The following is a 24,084-nucleotide window of genomic DNA, read 5'->3' as shown; positions in this document are numbered from 1 at the left end:
TAGTTAAACCATGATTGTTGTTGGTATCACTGGGAGGAATTGACCTCCAGGCCAATTGGCTGTGAGGATCAGCTGTGTCTACACTGGGAGAACTTCTGTGCTGGAGATACCCTTATGGGAGAAGACTTGCAAAAGCCTCTGTGCTCAGCTTGGATGGGATGGAGTCTCGGGGCAGAGCAGACAGCATTGGTTTCCAGTCAGCCCTGCCCTAATATGCACCTGTGTCTCAATGTCCTGTGGTAATCGCTGCAAGCACCTCTGAGAGAAAGCTTCCCTTGAGTTCTGCCCACTGCCAGACAGTCCAGTTTCTCCCCCAGTGAGTCTGGGTCTCCAGAGTCTCGCCCGGAACTGGAGTTCAGCGCAGTCATGAGCTTTTGTCTTCCTCCCGCTTGAGAAAGCCAGCTGCCCACTCAGTTGCCAGTCCTTTCCACGCATGCGTCTCAGTACCTCTGCCTTCCGTAGTTCCTCTGAGTCTCAGTGTGCTTTTCTCTTTCCTTCTAGTTGTAGAATTTCCACTCAGCCAGCCTTCCTGTTGTTCTGGATGATGTCTGTTTTGTCTTTTAGATGTAGTATTGAAATTGTTGTGCGAGGCAGCAATTTAGGTGTTTACCTATGCTGCCATCTTGGATTCCTCACAATAACATTTGATATTCAAAGATATTAACTCTCTGTTAGTCATACTTATGGCAAATAATGTGTATTTTTTATAGAAAGATGAGAAACAACTGAGTGGAGGAAGACATTCTAGTTATTTATATGTTATGCAAATGAGTTTGTTTTCCCCAGTGCAAGTCCATAAATTTTTAGTTTGAACTTTTGTAATTAACTGTGTGTTTTAAACATTGTTCTTTGTAACTACAAGCACTCTACCATATCATTCTAAATTTCTATTTGACACCTCATCAGTATTTTATAATTAATATGGACTCCTACTATTTCCTATAGATTGTTTTCAGCCTAATAATAACAATGAATACATGCTATTTACTATTCCAGAAAAACATATTAATTTTTGCATAAAATAGCAGCATATTGTTATTATTTGCTAGCACATTCTATATTTTCTAGGTAGTTTGAATATAATCCTTTCAAGAGCCCAAACAAAAGGTATTTTTATTTATATATATCTGATAACAAATTTAATCACAGTGGTATTAAATTTCTTCCCTAGGGTCACAGAGTTAGTAAATTATCTTGCAGAATAACTTTTAATTAATAACCCTGCCAAGCATAGAGCATATGATGTTAAGTGAAAAAGCTGTTTGAAAAATAAGCATGTTAGGATTCTATTTTTAGAAAACATATATATGCATATATATATATGTATGTATATATATATATATATATATATATATATATATATATATATACACACACACACATATGTATAAGCGACTATAAAGGATCTGAACAATGTTTACATTGACTAGAGACAATTTTATTTTTGTTATTATTTGAGCATGGATTATATTTTTAATATTATGTAATAAATATTTATTTTTAAAAGTTATGATTAATGTACCTTTGTCCACTGAACATTAAAGTGCAGCAAAATGGAAAACAAACCAACAAAATGTACCTAGATTATGAGAAGCACTATAATGTAGAGATCCTCTATTACTCTTTTCCAATATTTGAATATCAAGAAAACCAAATAAATAGATAAAACATAGATGCTTTATATATTATAAAAAATCTTTATTTAAAATATATGTGCATGTAAATTTGTATTATACAGTCATCTGAAATGTAGACAATGATCCAAAAAGTACCTCTTTAGCCACAGAGTATATTATAAGTTATATTATCAACAATTTAGAGATAGAATATGAACTTTGGTTCAAAACTGAGGCTAGAATTTAACCACTGCAATGTTTTCTTCTCTCTCTCTCTCTCTTTTCATTTCACCATAGACTTTTGTAGTAAATAATAGATATTTGTTCAAATTGGCATGTAATAATGTATTAACATATTTTGATTTTGAGTAGAGTTATGGTTTCCTAAGGAATTTAGATGTTATTGGGTAGCATTTGGGGAATCATTAAAGTTTATTTTATTATTGTTATTATTATTATACAGGTGATACATTGGCATTATTTATTTCTAGATGACTACTTGGTCAACAGTATGTGGGATAAACCAAAGTAGAGGAGAGGTAGGGAGCGAGAATGCCACACAGAGCCCTAGCTGGTTTAGCTCATTGGATAAAGCATCAGCCTATGGACTGAAGGGTCCCTGGTTTGATTCTGGTCAGGGGCACATGCCTGGGTTGCAGTTGCAGGCTCAGTCCCCAGTAGGAGATGTGTAGGAGGCAGCCAATCAATGATTCTTTTTTATCATTGATGTTTCTATTTCTTTCTACCTCTCCCTTCTTCTCTGAAACCAATATCAAAAATATCTTACCTTATAATAGAGAAACATGCAAATTGACTGCACCTCCGCTATGCCCACGATTGGGCCGGCAGGAGGCTGGGGGCGGGACTCCGGGTGGCATATCCGCCGTTGAGAAGATCAAGATGGCGGTGCCCAGTGGCTGGGCCCATGCTGCCGCTCCCGGGGGTGCCTGGGGCGATCGGCACCCCGGGGGGGCGTGGCCGGGCCCATGCCGCCACTCCCCGGGTGCCTGGGGAGATCGGCACCCCGGGGGGCGTGGCCGGGCCCATTCAGCCGCTCCCGGGGGTGCCTGGGGCGATTGGCACCCCAGGGGGGCGTGGCCGGGCCCCTCCCGCCCCTCCCGGGGGGTCCGGGGGTCGATCGGCCACCTGGGGGGGCGTGGCCCGGCCCCTCCCGCCCCTCCCGCCGCTCACGGGGGTCCCAGGGGCCGAGGCTTTCTGGGCCTTGGGCACCAGCGGGAGCCTGCACCGATCGCAGGAAACCACTGGGGGTCGGCTCCTGTGATCCGTAGCAGGGACGCTGGGTGCGGTGAGCCCAAGGCCAGGAAAGCCTGGGGCGGAGGCTTTCCCGGCCTTGGGCACCAGTGGGCAGCCTGCATGGATCACAGGAAACCACTGGGGGTCGGCTCCTGCAATCCTTAGAAAGGATGTTGGGTGCCGCCGAGCCCAAGGCCACCGCCCGGGGCCAAGCCTGGACCCTGAAAAAGGCAGAAGGCGGTGGCCACAGCCAAGGCCTGGGTCCCTGGTGCCGGCAGAAAACTGGTGCAGGCAGCCAGGTGAATGAAGGTCTATTGCACGAATCTTCGTGCAAACGGGCTACTAGTATTTTAAAAAAAGAATATCATGAAAGTGATTGGGATAGCAATAGTTAAACAGCAGATAATATGTGCTAGGCCTATAAAGAAAATGGAAGATTATATGGGACAAATGAGCATTAAGAATGATGCTCAGGGATGTCAGGATGAGGGGGAAAATGTAGATAGGGATATCATAGCAATAGTTCCCAGGAGGCTATTTTGTTATTGAAGGTAGGTTTTGATTTAAGCAGTCTGACAATCTACCTCTATGATATGGGTTAGATTTTCCTAAATGATGGAAGAAAATAAAACAACCTAAAAGCCTGATGTGTTTTTTTTATACAAATTTATTTACTCTAAAATGTATTTACTGTAGCTGTAGGCATACTAGTACACCTTTTTTTTTTTCAATAACTTTTCCTTTTGTTTTCATCACAATGATCAAATAAGAGATTTTAGTACTAAAACACTTATTTATTTTATTTTTAAAAATATATATTTTTATTGATTTCAGAGAAGCAAGGAGAGGGAGAGAAAGCTAGAAACATCAATGATGACAAAGAGTCATTGATTGGCTCTCTCCTGCACACCCTCTACTGGGGATAGAGCCTGCAACCTGGGCATGTGCCCTGACCTGGAACCAAACTATGACCTCTTGGTTCATAGGTCGACATTCAACCACTGAGCCACACCAGCCGGGCACTAACATACTTATTTATGTACTCAGTCAATATCTCAATATTTTTAACATTGCATGATCTAAAAGAGCCATATCAAATAACGATTTTGGTTTTAGAGTCTTATGAGTTGGTATTTTTTACATTTTTCTTTTCTTCGGAGTAGGTCAATATTATTAGATGATAAATTTTCATTTACTGAGATGAAATTTTAAAAAGGACTTAAGGTTTAAGTCACAAAATAGAAGTATGTGTATGTGTATGTATGTGTGTGTATGTGTGCTTAAGAACATATAGGTCATTATGCAAAGCTGAAATGATGGGAGTGTTATAAACCATAGTGAAATAAATGAGAATTTTTATATAAATTTATAAAAAAAACACTATATAACTGGATAAATATTTTTTGCTCTAAACATGAAATTTTTAAGTTGAGATTCAAAGTAGATAATTGAAGCTATGTGTACTTATCTAAAATTATCTAGTAATGTCAGCACTGTAACACTGCATTTACATAATTATGTTAATAACTTATGATGTAACTGAATGGGATTCAATAAAAGCATTTTTCACTGATTGAAGCAATCACAGTCCAGAAGGGGTTGAAATACAACATGAATAAGCAGGTCAGTTTTACATCATTAGAAAGATTTAAGTGACATCTAATTAGCACTAAGGGATTATATAGTTTTATAGAATAGAAAACACTATTGAGTAATAAATGGGAGAAATTCAGATTAATACCAGTGTCATGCAGGTACTTAAATAGATTGAAGTCAAACAAGTTTTAAAAGAAGCATCACATGTTTCAATAGCTTGGGTGTCTAAGGTGGGGATTTGGGGTATGAGTGGAGGTTATGGGCACTCACTAACACTTTATTATTAATGGATTATTAAAAGGCATAATAGACTGTGCTTTCTACTCATTTGTGGAATAATAAACAGAAAACTATCAGAGTCCAATGCCCTCTACATAGATTGCCTTATATTCATTTAGAATGGTCAGGGTAAGAGTAAATAAAAAATTTACTTTCATTTCTCCTGACAACTCAGGATTTTCAGTTCAATATTTAGCCTATACTCATTTTCTAACAAGGCTAGCTGGGATTCACAAATGTCTTGTCCTTTTGAAATTTATTTTTAAGTCATGTCTAGCCTATACCTCAGCTGACAACCAAACTCGTCTTCCCTTCCTAAGTGCTTCCTTATTCATGCTAACTCTTCCTAGAGACTACTTTGGTGGCCCATCATGACCCTTCAATAAACATCACACTTGCTACTGATACCGAACTTTTGGACTGGAACCCAGATTCTTTGTCCGCTGGAAACTAAGAATGAATCCACGGACAGAAAGTGGTATAGCAAAGATGGAGATTTATTGAAGAACAAGTACAGACTCCCACGTGGGGAGGGGGAAGAGTCCCACTAAGTTCCTCTTCCCAAAGGCTTATAAAGGCTGCAGAACATGGTGCCTTGATATCCCCTCTGATTGGTCAATATTCCCCTTCAAGTTGGTTACTATTGTAACTCCTGGGCTCAAAGATGGAACCTCAAATGGGACACATGAGGTTCTCCCCCCCCCCCTCCTTCCTTATCGTTTTCCCATTCCCTTTGGGCTTTCTTCCTCTCCTTCTGAATGAAGGGCTTCCTTCTCTTTATTTTGTAAATGTGACCTTTCTTGGCTACTTCCAGTTCCCTTGTCTTATGGAAATAAACCTGTTGCTGCCTCCTTGTCTTATGGAAATGTAAATGCACCTGGCTTCCTTGTGTATGGAAATGTACCTTCTCCCAGTCTGCAGCCCCACGCTTTTCCCATGGACCCCAATTCTAAAAAAATCTCTAAGCTTGCCTATGTCCCCCTAAAATTCCTGTTTCACTACCATTTATTTAACCAATACATAGTACTTACAGTCTTTGATATATGCCATCTGCTGTGCTAACCACTTTATAAGTATTAACCCTTGTGATTTTCAGAAAAACCTGATGAGGGAGACATGTCATTTCCTCAATGTTAAAGTGCAAACATTGAGGAAATGGAGGACTTGAAACTTGCAGTTTCTTACAGCCAGTAAACAGAGTTAAATCCCAAATACTCTCTCCAGAGATCCAGAGATTATGCTCTTACCCTAGATACTCTGTTTTCTCCCATATCAACAACACCTATCCCTTAGGTGCCCCAAATGAATTCCTTCTGAGTTCCAGATTTCACTCATATCCTTAGAACCTGCAGAAATAGGAGAGTTTTAATCCATTCAAAAATGATATAAACAAAACTGTTTGTTTTGTTGTTTTTTAAAGGCCCAGGCATTTAAAGTGAACCTGAGGCACTGTTTTACAGTTACATTTGAATTCCATTGATTTTTTTGCAAAAAGTACTCAGTACCCTCAAATAACTTGGGGATATTTTGCAGCAATATTTGCAAAGCTCTACTTAACAATGAAAACCAAACTTGGCAGTCTACTGAAAATGAAAGGTCATACTGAAAATGAAAACGCAAGAATTATGAGAGAGATTTAAATCTTTCAAATATATTATCACATTCTTTCTTTAAGAATAAGAGTTTGTTTTAGTTCGAATGATAGGCTAAATACAAATCATTTAAATATATGTGTACACATGTATGTATAATATTCACCTACCACATATACTTGTATGTATAGTAATAAAAGCGTAATATGCTAATTAGACCAGGCGGCCGAACAGCAGAACAACCATCCAGATGACCTTCCAGATGAAGCCAGGTCTGTGAGAGCTGAGTCTCTTGCATAATTTTCGTGCATCGGGCCTCTAGTAGGTATATATTATGTGGTAATTGTTATCAGTGGGGTGCCTTCTGCAGCCCCGCCTGTTACCGGTGGAAGTGGAATTCTTGAGAGGTCACAAGGAATTTCCTGAGACTCGCCTGGGAAGATGAGTGATATTTATTTCCATGGAATTAAACCCCTGGGTTTTCAGGGTTCCATTTCCTTCCCTCCCACCATGGAAATGTACAATCTTGTCTTCATAGGGCTAGAATTAAGCCAGTGCCCAGAGTCCCCACTCCATATTAAAGCAAAGGCCAGTCCAGCATCTGGCTAGCTTAGCTTGTGTCCACATGGCAGGATAGCTCACGGGTGAGTGCAGGTCATGGAGCCAGAGACTCACAAGAGCCAGAACACAAGCGAGTGGGAACTTTTTGTCAGGGGATTATGTATTCCCAATTTTTCACAACCTTGCATCAGCCCCACCCTCCCAGCCAATGATCATTGTTCCCCGGGCTACACTGACAGACAAGCACCTTTCCTCCCTCACTCTCACTTCGCTGTGCATGCACCCATCTCTCCCTCTGACTTCACAGCGCATGCATCCATCTCCCCCTTTGTTTGATCCCTCCCCCCCCACCCCCCACCTCCCCACCCCCCCACCCCCCCCCCCCGCCCGGGATCTGAGGGGAATGAACTAGTGATTCCCTGGGGAGCAGGAAGCTGCAGTTTCCTGGTGAAGCTGCCCAGATGACCATGCTGATAATGCCTGACCTCCCCTTGGCTCTCTTCCTATTATCAATATTAATAACTAGCTCACTGCGACAATAACAAAATTATTATATCCATTGCTGCAGTGCTTACTGTTATTAAAAATTAATTAATCCTGGTGGTCTGGTACAGGTAAGTATCAACATATTGGTTGTAGTTGTCTGATCTCCTTTCCTGTAGCAGATGCTGGGCTTTTATACATGGAAAGAAGCCTTTGCTGCCACATCAGACAGCAGTCTTTTGACAGATGTTCTGTGGCCAATGGAAAGAGTGCAGATGAAAATAATAGTCTCTCCATGCTTGTGAGTCCACAGCTGAAAATGAGCAGTTGTCCCCCTTCCAGACAACTGCTATCAAACTCATAGAACCTTGAAATAATTTGCAGCCTGCCCTGCACTAGAATGAGGCCCACATAGTCCTTGAGGCTGGCAAGCTCTGCACTACTGAAACACAAGCCTGCTTCATTTTCCTCTTCTGAAAATTCTGCTGTTGGAACCAATGATTATAAAACCAATATTAAAACCTACCTCGGTGATTTTGCTCATTTTGCATTTTAATGTATCTTTTCTGTTACATAAGTAATATATTTTCCTTATGGGTAATTTTAAAAAAATAGATAATAATGGCAAAATGGAAGCCATTAATAACTCTATCTAATAGAGATAACCATTTCTAATATTATAGTGCTTACCCTTCCAGGCATTCACAAATGTATACACATACACACAAAACACATGCACAAATTTTAGGTAATTAAAAATATAAGCTTAGCATACAATTTTTTAACTTCCCCTTTCACTTGATATTACCTAACAAAAATGTTTCTATGTTAATGGGGAGGAGAGGAAAACTTCCCCTCTTTTTCCTCCTGCCTTTCCTGGAATAATCAAATTGACATGGCACAGATGAACAGTAGAAAATAAACAAATTTAATTATGTATGTACATACAACGTTTCCCTTAAGAATACCGGAAAATCAGACAGTTGAGGCTTATATGTCCTGAGCTAAGAAGAAGGGGTATTGTGGTTGGGGACTTAAATGACAGGTAAGGAAATTCAGAGGGAAATGGAAAAGCAAATGTTTGGTAAATAAATGTTTGCTGGACCATCTTTAACAGTGGGACATAGAGATCACCAATCAGAGGTGCTTGCTAGGTTCCTCTCTATCACACTTAGTTCATTTTAAACTATCATTATCTGTGATGCTATCTCCCTTCTTGGGCAGGTTCTCTATCTAAATTATTTCAGGTGGGTAGTCAGGGAGTCAAAGGTTCCTCCTGAGTCATGTGACTTATTGAAAATAACCAGCTTAAAATAATCGTATTTTGGGCAAAAATTCTGCTTCTCCAGGAATAAGAAAACTTTTTTCTGTAAAGGGTAAGATAAGTATTTTAGACTTTGATGGCCACAACTCTCCAATGTCGCCATTGTAGCTAAAAGCAGCCAGTTAAATAAATGTGTGTGTTCCAATAAAACGTTATTCATAAGAGCAGGAAGTGTGCCAGAACTGACTGACAAGTAACAATTGTCCATTCTTGACTTACACTATTATTTTAATATGGGCATAAGTTTCCATGCTATGGATATATTATGATTTTTTAAGCCTTTTGCTCCAATAGGATATTCCATGTGCTTTCATCGTTTCATTATTATAAAAACTCATGCACTGCCAAGGATTCTATGGCAGGCATTCCTCCCAGTGCAGTAACTAGCATCCCTGGGGGGTAGCTTTCCTATCAATTAACAACTCTCCCAGCCTCACTGGACTTCTAGGATTTCCTACACAATGTTGTCTCTAGGGTGTCCCATCTCAGGAGAGAAGTTAATTACAAGACAGCTTTAATGGGCGTGCTGTTTTATTATGGTCGTATTGGCACGCCAATTTGCAGACATTCTGCAACATTTTTAGCATTTGAATGGTCATTTTACATAATTGGAAAGGTCCATGAAGTTTATTTCTCATGTTTGCACATTTCCTAAGCCCTAGGCAAGGGAGGAAGAGGAACTCAGGCATTTGTCATTGTGCCCTTCCTGCAAGACCTGTTCATTTGATGCTTTCAGGGTATGTTGATATTCTAATATCATTCAGAGTGCATTATTTGAAATGTGCTCCAGCTTCTGCCTTTCTGCATTGGACATGATGACAAGAATCTTCATTAAGCAGTTTTATTTCTGCCCTCTCATTTCTAACTCCTATTATTCTTTTTTGTGAATGTGTTAATGAATAGAAATGTTTAGGTTTTGTGTTCCTTTCTTTTAGGTATACTTTTGTTTGATTTGCAATTTGTATGATCTATGCCAGGAGATTCTGAATTTTAAGTTAGATTCTTTTGTGATTTTTAGTTTGGGGTTAGTGTTTTATTGTTGTTTTTGAGTTAAAGTTTGTGTGCATGTTACAGAGATTTAGAATGTGCTTAGCTATCACCCCAAATGCCTGAATATAGCATACTTCGATAGAGACTACTATAAAATAAAATAGTTTTGTCTAGAAGAGAATAGATGTGTCTTATGTCAAACCTTGTCAATGTACATACATAGCTGTGATGATAGATGTGTAGATGACATAAGAAATGTCAGAAAATGTAATGACATTCCCTCTCTTACATAGTGTGGCTTAACGGACAGCATCCCATGATGACAGCATAATAAATAGAGTCTAATGTGTATAATTTAAAATGATAAAGAAATACATACCTATAAAGCTCATATGAATATTTGAACTAAAATCCTCAAAGTAAAAATTGCTAGTAAGTTGAAACTGTCTGACATTAAAAATCAAGTAGTCTGTTATTGAGAATTAGAACAGTAACGAATGTAATCATCAAAACTGAGTTAAGCCAGGCTGGTGAGGCTCAGTGATTGAGCCTCGACCTATGAAACAGGAGGTAACGGTTGGATTCCCAGTTAGGGCATGTGTGCAGGAGGCAGATGATCAATGATTCTCTCTCGTCATTGATGTTTCTGTCTCTCCCTCTCCCTTCTTCTCTGAAATCAATAATATATATATTGAAACTGGAATTTTAGAGGTAAAATAGGACAGGTTTAGGAAATTTTAGAAATTTTGGAAATTAAGGGGACCATGGAGGAAAGCACCAGCTGCAGAGCAGCAGACAATATATTTCCATAGAATAGGGAATCTGGGAACAGCAAAAGGTCTATATTTACAAAGTAAAGAGAAGGAAGCCCTTCATTCAGAAGGAGAAGAAGAAAGCCCAGAGGGAATAGGGAACAATGGGGAAGAAGGGGGAGAACCTCACATGTCCCATGTGAGGTTCAACCTTTGCCCAGGAGTTACTATAGTAACCAGTCTAAGGAAATAGTGACCAATCAGAGGGGATATCAAGGCACCAGGATCTGCAGCCTTTATAAGCCACAGGGAAAAGGAACTCAGCGGTACCTTTTCCCCCTCCCTACTTGGGAGTCCATTCTGTGGGACTCTTTCCCTCTCCCCATGTGGGAGTCTGTACTTATTCTTCAATAAATCACCACCTTTGCTATACCACTTTCTGTCCATGGATTCATTCTTCGATTCCGGCGAACAAAGAATCTGGGTTCCAGTTCAAAAAATCCGCATCAATATGAGGTTAGTATGAGTTGGCACCTGTGGTTCTGAAAGTTCAAAGCCCACGCCCCCCACACCAAACACCAAGTGAGGTAAGGTAGCATCTTGATCATGGAGGCCAAAGCTTCTCCAGTTACTAGCGGTGGTGGCATCTGGAGTGATATTGCCTAGAAAACATGGGAATTGGTCAACAACATGCAGGAAGCAAAGGGCATCTATGAAATCTACAAATACAATAAGAAACAGCAAAATCTCAGCATTGGCTCTACTGAAAATGGTGATGCCCGCCAGATCAGAAAGCAGCTAGGAAGTGATGGCAGATGCTGGGAAAGATGGATGGTGAAATGGTGATCTTTGCGGACAGTTTTGCTTTGCCTGTAGAGGGCGCTGAAACCTGAGTAAATGCTCAGGCAGCTGCATGTGAGTACATGGCAACATATGTAGAAACCACCAAACAGGTTGGCTGCCTTGGAAATGCAATTGGCTGGTTTCATGGTCCCCCTCTTACTATGGCTGCTGGCTTTCTGGGAACGATGTCAGTACTCAGATGCTCAATCAGCAGTTCCAGGAGTCATTCCTAACAGTGGCCATGGACCCAACAAGAACAGAATCGGCAGGGAAAGTGAATCTTGGAGCCTTTAATACACACCCAAAAGGCTACAACCTTCCAATGAAAGACCTTCTGAGTACCAGACTATCCCACTTACTAAAATATAAGACTTTGATGCCAACAATATTATGCCTTACTTAGAAGGCTCATATTTTGAGTTCTCTTTGGTTTGCAAATTGCTTGGGCTTTTGTGGAATAAATACTGGGTGAACATGCTGAGCTTCTCTAGCTTGCTTACTAATGCAGACAAGCCCACCACCAGGTCTTTGATTTGTCTGAAAAGTTAAAACAGTCAGAAGCCCAGCTGAGATGAGGGAGTTTCACATTGCATTTAGAAACACAGGACCCAAAGTTGGAAGACAAATTTGCCAAAGCTACCTGAGACGCTGTACAATTACCTTTGAAGCTACCCATGGATTGGAGTTTCAGATTTTTAAGGATAAACCGTTTAATCAAGTTAACACCTCTTAAACAATCACTAAGTACCGTATTTTCCGGTGTATAAGACGACTTTTTAACCCAGGAAAATCTTCTCAAAACGGGGGTCCTCTTATACGCCGGGTGTCATCTTATAGGGCGGGTATATCCCAAACTCTGCATTTTAACTGGAAAAGTTGGGGGTCGTCTTATACGCCAAGTCGTCTTATACGCCAGAAAATATGGTAGTACTTTTGCCTGAAAACCAATATGAAAACAATCTCAAGGAACTCTTCTAAACTGGTTACCAAAAATCTGATTAGAAGTAATATTAGGTGCTCTGAAGTGTCCTGAACATTAACATCCTATAATAAAACTCTTTAAAATAAAAACAAAACAACAACAACAAAAAAGTACACATATGGAGTTTAAATGGTTCTTATTATACTGGGACTAAAAATGAGAGGGGCATACTAGTGTTTTTCCATTTTCATTTAGTATAATTCTTTAACCTATGGACCTCTTACACATGAATTTGTATTGTATTTTATTAACAATAAAAGAAACATCCCATTTCACATGAACTATTTCATTATAAATATTATTTTTAACATTTTCCCTATAAAGAAGCAAATAAAATGCCAAGTTACGTGTGTGTGTGTGTGTGTGTGTGTGTGTGTGTGTGTGTGTAACAGAGTGCACATGTTTTATATATATACTAGGGACCCGTTGCAGGAATATTCCTGCAAGACTTCTGGCAGGCTTCCCTCCCACCATGGCCACCTCTCCCGCCCCCCCACCTCTCCTGCTGTGGCGGGCGGGGCGGGCAGAACGGGCGGGGAGCCCCCCCCGTCCACCCAACCCAGCCCAGGGCCACCTCCGCCTCAGAGGCCGCACGGGGGATACAGCCGCTGCCACTGCATGCCTCACCCTGTACTCCCAACCCTCCTCGCCCGCTGACGCAGCTGCCTCTGTGGCCGCGAGCTACTGCCGCCTCTGAGTACCCCGACCTGCCGGGCATGCTGCTGCCATCTCCTTGGCCGCAGGCGCTGCTGTTGCAAGCCCCACCCAGCCCACCTGCCCCTCCATGCCCCACCCGCCTCACCACGCCCCGCCCACAGCCACCACTGCCTCCGAGACCGCCATGGCCTCGCACACCGCCCGCCACTCCCCACCCACCGCCACTGCCGCTGCTGCCGCCACCACCACCACCACCACCACCACCACCGCTGCGGCCGTGCGCAGTCACCGCCACACACATTGCCCGCCACAGCCTCAGAGGCCACCATGGCCGTGTGCTCCACAGCTGCGCTGCCGCCCGCCCACACAGCCGCCTTGCTTTCTGCTTTCTTCACTCCTCCCTCCCTCAGCGTATGCAAATTAACCGCCATCTTGTTTGCTCTGATTGGCTGTGGGCATAGCGAAGGTACGGTCAATTTGCATATTACTCTTTTATTAGATAGGATATATATATATATATATATATATATATATATATATATATATATATGTATATTGAGTGGCCAGATTATTATGATCTCTGAATGCATAATAATCTAGCCACTCAGTGTATTTGTATCTCAAATGGGTACCAAAAGTATTCTAGACTTTTGCTGGAGATCAACCACCTATTTGCCTTCAGCTTTCTATCAGCCAGTGCAAAGGGGAAAACTGATCAGGTGCACGATTTATAGTATCTTTGATATCAAATAAATGAGGTACTCAAGAGAAGTATACTGAGTGGCCAGATTATTATGCATTCAGAGATCATACTATTGTGGCCACTCAGTGTATATAACATTGGATAATTGAATTTTAAAAGCAAACACAAATCATAAACATTATGTTATAAACAGAAAAGTCTATTTCAAATTTCTTAATAAATGTTCATATATGACATCTGGGATACTAAATAGATAAATATAATAAGAAGCAGAGCTGAGAAGAAAAAAATCAGTAATTAATATTTCAGAGCAAATTTCCAGTTGGTCTCTAGCCCATTTATATTTGCTTCTATAAGATTAAGAACCCAAAGTAGACTACCAAGATATATACAAGCAGATATAGCCTCTATTTTAGAAAAGGTATTTGAAATGACAGGTAGTTCTTTACTTTTAAAATGATTAGAAATTTCATTTCATCAGTTGCATTTCACTGCTGATATTTGACTTTTCATGTCATTTTTTTCTATTTCATCACTTTATAATCTAATGGAGGAATATTTTAAAAAGACTTTATTTTAATATTTTTTCACATGTATTGAACTCTTCTCCAAGTATATTTGTTTATCAACTTTGAAAGGTAACTGCATCACAGAAAATTGCATTATATTTATCCCTAATTGGCCTCAGGTTAACTGCTTTGGGGAGGATAGGAGAGAGATATTAAGGATTTATCAGCTGCAAAGGCAGAATAGTCATTTAAATCCTAGTGATACCACATTTGCATACTGTTTGGGGATATATCGTCTCCCAGTGCCTCAGGTGCGAGTTAATGGAAACCATCAAGCTTAAGGTTTTGTAACACAGGGAGATCAGCAATTCCAGAAAGCCATAGTAAACGGCAGTAGAACTGTTACGAGCAGGTTGCTCACCATCCTGATGGGAGGTCTTGTTTCTACAACCGGTCATTGTTGAGTGACCCATCAGAGGTTGCAGGATGCGGAAGGGCACAGCATTTGATTCTGTTGTTAGTTAAGATATCACAAAGACAATCAATGTTAAAATTCTTCTAGAAAAATCATAACTTTATCTTAGCAATTTTACCTACAGTAATTTATCTTACATATAGAATCAGATACTGAATAATTGAATCTAGTTTATATATATATATATATATATATATATATATATATATATATATATATATATGAATGATAGAATATCTAGGATAGAATAAATAGATTATGATGCATTCATGCAATGGGTAATAGGCAGCCGTTACGAAGAAGATGTAGGTGTGGACACATGCTCCTAACACATGGTTACGTTTAAGGAAAAGATAGATTTCAAAATAATGTGATCCATAAATACGCACAGATATATGCACACGTTATTATTTTGGTTTATCTTTCAGAATAATCTGCATTGGAACAATAGCAATGATTTGATAGGTGTATTTTTAGAAACAGAATGTACAGGCTATTTAAGCATGTAAATTTGCACAATTTTCAGAAAATACAGCATCGGTCTTTTTTATTTTACCTTAAATGGAAGGTATCATACGAAAAAGCCATCTTGGCAACTTTTAGTAGCATAACAAAGCAATGATTTTAAGAGCTCAGCAATAGCACTGAAAATGAAAATTTTAAAGTGTGCATTGACTTTTAGGACTGCCTGTTGAATATTAAACACTGAAATTGCTAGTGCCTAAAGCACTTCATTCAGCATAATGTATATAAACCTTGGAACTATTCTCAGGCACTAGTTTTAATAAACGAAGAGCAAGGTTGAGAAGGAAGTTTACTACAAAAAAGTTTGTTTAAAATCAATTATTTTAGCTACTACTTGTACTGAAACTTTGTCTTTAAAATGTGTAAAGTTGGAAAAACTGCATGTGTGATTAGTATTTGAATGTTTTGACAATTTAAATTAAGTAGCAGCACACTTTTAAATGAGCTCAAGAGTCTCAAATCATTTGCAATTTAAATTTTATGAACTATACAAGGTTTGCATTTGAAGTGTAAAAATACAAGAAATTTGACAAGAGGTAAAAAACAACAGCCTAAGTCATGTAAGTCAAAATAGAAAACTAGACAATTGTTGTTACATTGGGTTTGAATTACCCAGTTTTGGGTTTAAAAGCAATAACTGATAGCCTTAACATCCATCCATCCATGTTGTCACAAAAGACAATATTTCACCTTTTTTTGGCTGAATAGTATTCCATTACTTATATATACCACATCTTGTTAGTCCATTCATCCATCAGTAGACACTTAGGTCAATTTCATATTGTGGCTATTATGAAGATTGCTGCAATAAATATATGGGCACATATAGCTTTTCAAATTCGTATTGTTGTTACAGGCACACAAAACATTAGGGTAAGTGTTATCACACAGCCTCCTGAGTCAGAGGGAGCGGGCTGTCCTTCCTCAGTTCTCCTCTTCTCCTACGAATGAATTCAAAGGAGTGACTCCAGATAATTGCATTGTGTTAAAGCACATTTATTAATAAAGCAATTTATTAAGGAATTAAAACATGCAAACTTATTAAAAACACAGGGAAAGAAATCTATCATCCAACATAAAAAGAGGATGGGCTCTTTAGGCCGATCTGAGGCGGGAGTCGGGATATACTTTATATATATATATATATACTTATATACTTTCCTGTCTATAGATGTTAAAATTACTCTGCTGAACAACTTGGTACAGATTAATTTTCAGTGCCCCCTCTTTTACTTTGTTGTGGCTTTCCCAGAATTTGTGAGAAGCACCTGGCGATTTTATCTTGCCAAGGCCAGAGACTGCTGGCTTTTCTGCTTAGGCAGTGGGAGGAGACAAGACTGCACTCTCCCTTCCTTTTCCCTCCCCTCCCCTCTGCTGCCTTTGGAGAGACATTAACCATTTGCTCACAAGTGTCTTTGTTTGGGGAGAGATAAGGGCTTGCTATTTACAAGCTGCCTGCCGGCTGCCAAACTGTTTGGCCTTGTTTAATTTTCTTGTCTCGGTGTCCCTTAGAATTTTTTTAGCTTCTCGCTATTCTGTAACATTTTCATATTCTTTGGATAAATACCCAGAACAGGAATTGATGGAAACTAGACTTTTTGTGCTCAGCAACATTGATGGTGTATACCTGAAACTTATATGTTATTAGCCAATGTTACCTCCACACAAAAAAACAAACAAAAACAAAACTAATAATTAAGTAGTAATCTCAAAGAATTGAGTGTTATCTTTATCTTTCCAACCTGACTTAATATGGTCCAATGTTCTCAGAGTTCAGTGTGCATTAAAATGCTACTGCATTTCATATATGTATATGATATGATGTTTTTATATGAAAAATTGATCCACAGTCAATTAATGAAAAGACTGGTTGATTTAGACTGTGTAATTCTTGGTATATTATATAGTGACCTTAAGAGACATCATTTTAACAAAATTTAGTGTTCCATTTTTAAGAAGATTTGGAGTCAGAAAAGCATTCATTTACACCCTAGCCCTTACATCACAGCTGGTTCAGAGAACATCTTGAGTCGCACTCTTAATGCTATTGAGAGCCATTTGCGAAAAAATCAACATTTGAACAATCAGATTCAGTGATTAAAAATGTAAACATATGTTTATATTTAATGTAAACCTAAATTTTAAAATAAAGATTAGGTCTAGCTACTATTTTTTGAAATAAATAAAGAGAACTAGAAAAGTTTTTATGATGCCACTGAAACAAACTGAATAGTATTGGGACACAGTTCATTTTTGTATTAGATTTATATTTTCATGCTGTAAATTTGGAAATCATTTTTGAGTATTTCTGATGGAACTTTTACTGCCCTGATGTGAGTCTGCAGTGATGACTGGAAAAGTATCTCGTTATTTCTATCTATTCCTCTGTTGCTTCTTTGATGCATGGGAATAAGCCCATTTCTACTTAGCTCTCGTTTTCTGCCTAGATGACTTAGAAGTGGAGAAACTATGTCTCAAATAGTTTTTAAATGATTTCATCTATTCTCATTTCTGGTGAGCCTTCCATTGCTTTCTTTCTCTTTTCTTTTTTCTTTCTTTTTTTTTCCTGTGTTGCTAGGCAATGTCTTAACTTTTCTTTATTTCTTATGATTCCTTAGCTTATCCATGTTGCAGATAAGTTTTTGAGTAAAGGTCACAAACACACAATATGCCATTTCTACCCTGCATTTTAAGCTCTCTATGGCCCAAAAATAACCACATTCAATCTGAAGAGAATGGGATACTATTCATTTTCAGTTCTATTAGCAAAAATTCTGCCCAACAATTTAAACATAGGGAGAAATATAATTACATGAATGAATAGCCAGCTGCCTCCTGCATTCCTCTTATATCTCATGGGGCAGAATAAAAGTGACTGCAATTATATTTCAAATCTCAGAAGGATATTAATGTGATAGTTTTAGCAATAGCTTTCTTATTTTTTCTAAAGTTGTGTTTAACAAAAAGAATGACTCTGGTAATTTGTGCAATATTACATTTTATTAGAAGTAATTACTATTTAATATAGTGTTTGTGACATAACATAAAACAACTTTCTGGGACATACACCATTCAAGGGTAAAACTTTATGAAATGCAATTTTTTTTTATTAAACATTTTTGATAATATTTTATATTGGTAATATTTACTTAAAATATTTTAGCAAGAAGTGATTTATTTCTTTAGCTATGGTGTTATAGTTTTCAAATTTAATTACTTTGTGATAAAAAATAAAAAATTAGAAATTCTTGCCTGGCCGATGTCTCTCAGTGGTTAAGGTCAACACAAGAACCAGAAAGTCACTGTTCAATTCCTGGTCAGGGCACTTGCCCAGGTTGTGGGCTCAATCCCCAGTAGAAGACATGCAGAAGGCAGCTGTTCCATGATTCTCTCTCATAATTGATGTTTCTATTTCTCTCTAAAATCAATAAAAAAGATATTTTTTAAAAATTAGAAATTCTCCACACTCAATGTTCATAAAATTTGAAAGCATAAAAATGAACCTTTTTCTTTAAACCTGCTTAAATTATAAAGTTAAATTTAAAAAATCAATCTTAAAATGTCTTGAAGTGTCTGTTTCAGAGTATATTGAAAATGTACAAAGTGCGTTTCTTTGTAGTAGGTTTATATTTGTAATAGTAACCTAGACACACTGAAAAGTACAAGTAGCTTTAAAAGAAACACTGTATGGCTTGGTTACCCTACTGAAAGTGGGGGAGGGGAACAGGAAAATCTTATTTGTTTAGCATCATTGGAGGTGCCTTTCCACTTATTATAACTGGATTTTCATTCTTTTAATTTAGTTTGTGCTGCTGTTTTTAATTATGAAGGCACAGGGTACTGTCAAATTCAAGTTGATATCCTAATCAAATAGATGATGATAATGATAATAAGCATGAAATGAACACGTGAATGTGCATATAAACACACGGGTCCTTTTACAAGAAGTCGTAACTAGCCCTGGCTGATGTTTCTCAGTTGATTGGAGCACCGTCCAGTACACCAAAAGGTTGCAGGTTCAATTCCTGGTCAAGGCACATTTCTAGGTTGCAGTTTTTCCCAGGTCAGGGTGCGTGCTGGAGGCAACTGATCAATGTTTCACTCTCACACAGATGTTTCTCTTTCTCTTTCCCTCTCCCTTCCTCTCTCTCTCTCTCAAATCAATAAAAGCATGTCCTTGGGTGAGGATAAAAAAGTAGTAACAAATCAATAAATGATCTGCATGCATAGTGTATGCATCTGATTGACATGCAGCTGAAGTAACTATCAAATATTGAATGCCCCCTTTGTGCTAGACATTTTATTAAGTGGCATGCATAGTTGTTATAATTCATCCTTTGCTACAACCCTATGTGCTATTTATTATCAACTGTATTTTACAAATGAAGAATTGATCCACTTATTAAGGAAATTGGCCTCAAATTACTCACCTAATCTTTGATAGAACTCAGACACAATCCTTGTTTGTAATGCTAAATAGTTAAGTGTTTTCCCCCCTGCTTTTCATATAAAAATACCTTAGGATTTTTATATTTTTGTCTAAATATTAGCACCAAAAGATTAGTAAGTCTTCTTAGCTCTGATAGCAGCTCTGATGGGAGAAAATGACTTATGAATCATCCTTTCTATAAATTAGATGTAAAGTAACCCCACATTTTCTAGAAGACATCCCTTTATATGTATTCTACTAGACAACATGGGCTTCAAATAAACTTCAAAAAATCATCTCACATCATATCTTCCCACTTGGTGACAATGCCTTGCTATGTTTCCATATATCTGTCAACATGTTTTCTTTGAAAGGGCAAATTGTTTCTTTTCAAAATGTGTTTTAATGGATACACTCCTCTAGATTTCTTACTCCCTTTTAGTCTTAGAGTATCTTACAATGGATAATATGCTAGTTTTGCTTAAAGAGGCTTTTATTTTTTCTGCACTTGATTTTAGAAATAGAAGGTGAAAAGTACCAAATATTCTGCTGCCACAAGAAAACAAAACAATCTCCCAGTTCTTCCAGTCATGAGACTGAATTATGAAGTAAATTGTTTACCTCAGGAATCCTCTGTGAATTGTCTTAAAGTTGGAAGTTGATCATCTTCCACCACTCATACTGTGGTAATGAAGAAATGTTGTGAGAGCATACACACAAAGTGAGCATAGTGAAATATGCATATATGCATACACACACACACACACACACACACACACACACACACACATATATATATATATATACTAGTAGCCCGTTTGCACGAAGATTCGTGCAATAGACCTTCATTCACCTGGCTGCCTGCACCAGTTTTCTGCCGGCACCGGGGACCCAGGCCTTGGCTGTGGCCACCGCCTTCTGCTTTTTTCAGGGTCGGGGCTTGGCCCCGGGCGGTGGCCTTGGGCTCCGCAGCACCCAGCGTCCCTGCTACTGATCGCAGGAGCCGACCCCCAGTGGTTTCCTGCGATCAGTGCAGGCTCCCCGCTGGTGCCCAAGGCCGGGAAAGCCTCGGGCCGCTTTCCCGGCCTTGGGCTCGGCTGCACCCAGTGTCCCTGCAATGGTTTCCTGGTGGGCGTGGTTGGTGGGCGTGACTTGGTTAGTGGGTGTGGCGAAGGTGCGGTCAATTTGCATATTTGTCTATTATAAGGTAAGATATATATATATATATATATATATGGCAAGTAAGAAGAACCTGTGTACTTTTCTTTGTTATTAATATGCTTTTTTGAGTTTTTTGAGTGAGAAGAAAGAAGAGGGAGAGAGAAAAAAATATATGGGTTATCTCCTGCACACACCCCAATGGGAGACCCAGCCTGCAACCTGGGCATGTGCCCTGGCCAGGAATTGTATCAGCATCTTTCAGTGCACAGGACAATGCTCAGCCAACTGAGCCACACCAGCCAGGACAAACCTGTGCATTTTAATTCCTTCTCAACAAAACTGGTCTGCATTGCTGCAAACAACCCTGTAGAATATTATATTAAATTTTAATTGTTATTCCTATATTCGTTTTCTTAATTTTCACTTTAGCCAGATTGGAAATCTCTAGCTCACTAGAAGGAGAACATTTTTGTGCATTGCATGAAGACTTTTTTGCACCATGTTTTATGTAAACATTTATACATGTCATCCTCTATACTGTTAGGTGGTTCTTCTCAGAGACATTAATCAATAAACTTGTTTATCATTATTAGATTAGAATTACAATTAGTAGTAAGGCAGGGTAATAAATTAAAGTGCTGACAAAATTCATTTTTGGTTGTTGGAAAATGAATATAAAAATGGCATTATTTTTCTTCAAGTTATATTTTCCTCTGTAATAATAGCAGTAGGATACTTTCTAATGAATGCAAAATTAATTAGTCAGTTGTAAATGTCATGAGATTAATTTGTGGAGGGGATTGGCCTATGCATTCTTAGTTCATGATTTTGGTTTACCAACTATCATAGTGTTTTTCAACTCTGGCTTTGCATAAAAATTGCTTGTAGAATATTAAGAAAATGTCTGTTGTTGGATTTCGCTATTTGAGGTGGTGATGTAGTAAGTCTGAGACTAGATGTGGAATTGATTTAAAAAGTTCATTTAGAGGTTCTTGTGTGAAATAATTTTAGAACCAGGTGTCTATCTTAATTAGATCGCCTTTATTTGATAATAGATCCACACAGAATGCTAGTTGATATTACTGCCAATGACTGATTAATTCATTTCTTTCTTTTTAATCCTCACCTAAGGATATTTTTCCCATTGCTTTCATAGAGAGTGGAAGGGAGGGAAGGTGGATGGAGGGAGGGAGGGAGAGAGAGAGAGAGAGAGAGAGAGAGAGAGAGAGAGAGAGAGACATCGATTGGTTGCCTCCCCCAAGCACCCTGAACCAGAGGGGGAAGTGAACCACAGCCCAGGTGCATGCCCTTGGCCTGGAACCAAACCCATGACCCTTTGGTGAGCAGTCCAACGCTCTAACCACGGAGAAACACCAACCAGGGCTCCATTTGTTTCTTGATCTTGGACTATGGAAGGGAAAAATTTACTCTCCTTTTTTCAGTTTCTTGCAGAACACATGCTTATCCATCTTAACTCCCAAGGGTTCTGTGTATAATTAAAATTTAAACTATATCATCTGTTTTGGGAAATAATACAAGATGAAAAGAAATTAAAAAAGGAAGTTCATTTTACTTTTATGTGGGTTATTGGCCACGTGACCTGTGTCATTGTACTATAATCTGGAGAACTTAAACTTGATGAACTAAGACCAGTGGAAACACTGGAGTGGAAAACTTCTCTCATTATATTATCATTAATTTATTTTTAAGAAATATTCTTTGGACTTTCTTATTAAGGCAAAAATCTGTAGCATGACTGACTTCAGAGACAGCATCTAGAGGCTTCTGAAAAATTCACAGCCACGCTTTGTAGAAGAAGAGACCCTAGGTTTAAACAGACCAAAGAATAGGCCGGCTTACTTCCTGAGTCTCGAGGTGCAGAAAGGGAGATGGAAACACAGGTCACTGCATACATGAAGAGGGTCCCTAAGCTCAACCTTCTGAAGTCTGCCTGTACTTTTCTCTTTTCAGAGACAATTCTCATTTCAGAGACAAAGTCCCTAAACAGAAGGCCTTAACCTCAGCTATAAAATAAACTGTGGCAACCATAGAAAAATCTCTGGAAGTCAAATAATTAGTTTCATTATATTTTACTAGATGTTTTATAGAACTTGATAAGTCAAACTGTCTATTCCTTTGATTTATTATGATGATGTAAAACTCATCTGAAGGCGGATTTTCTTAACAGTCAAAGGTAGAATGGAACTTCTCCTGTCCCTTTATGCCACCCAAAATATTCAAATACAAACACCATATAGTTGCAGAAGAGACATGTAGCAAAAACAAACTAGAAAACAACTAATGCTAGAATACTAGAGGAGAATGTCCATTTATCACCTAATGGAGCTGCGGTGAGGATTGGGGATTGATGGAGAACTCACTCTTCTGTGCTGATGCCAGGTTGCACCTAAAGAAACAAAAGGAGGCCTGGAATAGGTTCTTCCCTCCCAATCTTCCAAATGAAGCAACCCTGCCTACACCTTGATCTCACCTCCAGAACTGCTGCAAAATAAGTTTCTGTGGTTTAAGCCACACAATCTGTGGTACTTTCTTTTTTTTTTTAATAAGTTTTTATTGATTTCAGAGAAGAAGGGAGAGGGAGAGAGAGATAGAAACATCAATGATGAGAGAATCATTGATCAGCTGCCTCCTGCATGCCCCCTACTAGGGATTGAGCCAGCAACCCAGGCATGTGCCCTGACCTGGAATTGAACTGTGACCCCTGGTTCACAGTCCGATGCTCAACCACTGAGCCAGGCAGGCGGGCTGTGGTACATTTTTATGATAGTCCTACCAAAGTAATATAGTGATGGTCAAGTCCTGTAATTGGATAGAATAATTTGTCAGTATTATTCTGGGAGGAGGAAGTTACTTCTATCTCCTAACATGGGCCTGTAAGTACTAGATCAACATAAGAACTCCTAACTCCTAAAATAATGTAGGCTTTACATTTTATAAAAAATATATATCTTAGTAAGAAAAATAGCAAGTAGCAAAACTTTTCTGTTTTTTCTTAATATAAGGGAAAACAATTGCTAAGAAATAAACTGTCTGTGTCTAATGTAATATCAGAGGGTACTCTAATGTCAAAGTAAATAATGTTTGCTTTAAATTAAACACTTGAAAAAAATGACCATTCTTCAATTCCAGAAATGCTTTATTAAATTTATAACGAGTGACAGTAACATAAGCACTATGGCTGAAATATTAGTATTATTGCAACTATATGAAGTTGATTGTACCCTAGAAATAAGATGATATTGATCACCTGGAGTCATTTTATGTTTATAAAGGTTTCATGACTATTAAGTTACTGTACTTTATATTTCCACATTTAAATGTTACTTAAACAG

The 24,084-nt window shown here is 38.6% G+C and overlaps 1 protein-coding gene and 1 pseudogene across 2 annotated transcripts in view; both read left to right on the top strand.

Moving 5' to 3' along the window:
- LOC307111569 (COP9 signalosome complex subunit 5-like) overlaps positions 1-11,934 on the top strand; it is a 96,917-nt pseudogene extending 84,983 nt beyond the window's left edge. The window contains exon 2 of the transcript in view: positions 11,114-11,934. The product of the transcript in view is annotated as a COP9 signalosome complex subunit 5-like (transcript). The remainder of the gene's footprint in view (positions 1-11,113) is intronic.
- The window catches only part of LRRTM4 (leucine rich repeat transmembrane neuronal 4), a gene marked incomplete at its 3' end in the record, with an annotated part of 714,648 nt that overhangs the window by 219,232 nt on the left and 471,332 nt on the right, over positions 1-24,084 (top strand). The window lies entirely within an intron of this gene.

This window comes from Cnephaeus nilssonii (genome assembly GCF_951640355.1).
Source record: "Cnephaeus nilssonii genome assembly, chromosome: 15".
In the NCBI taxonomy this organism is placed as follows: Eukaryota; Metazoa; Chordata; class Mammalia; order Chiroptera; family Vespertilionidae; genus Cnephaeus; species Cnephaeus nilssonii.
The sequence above is the reverse complement of the archived record's forward strand: the minus strand, read 5'-3'. Positions and strand labels throughout refer to the sequence as shown.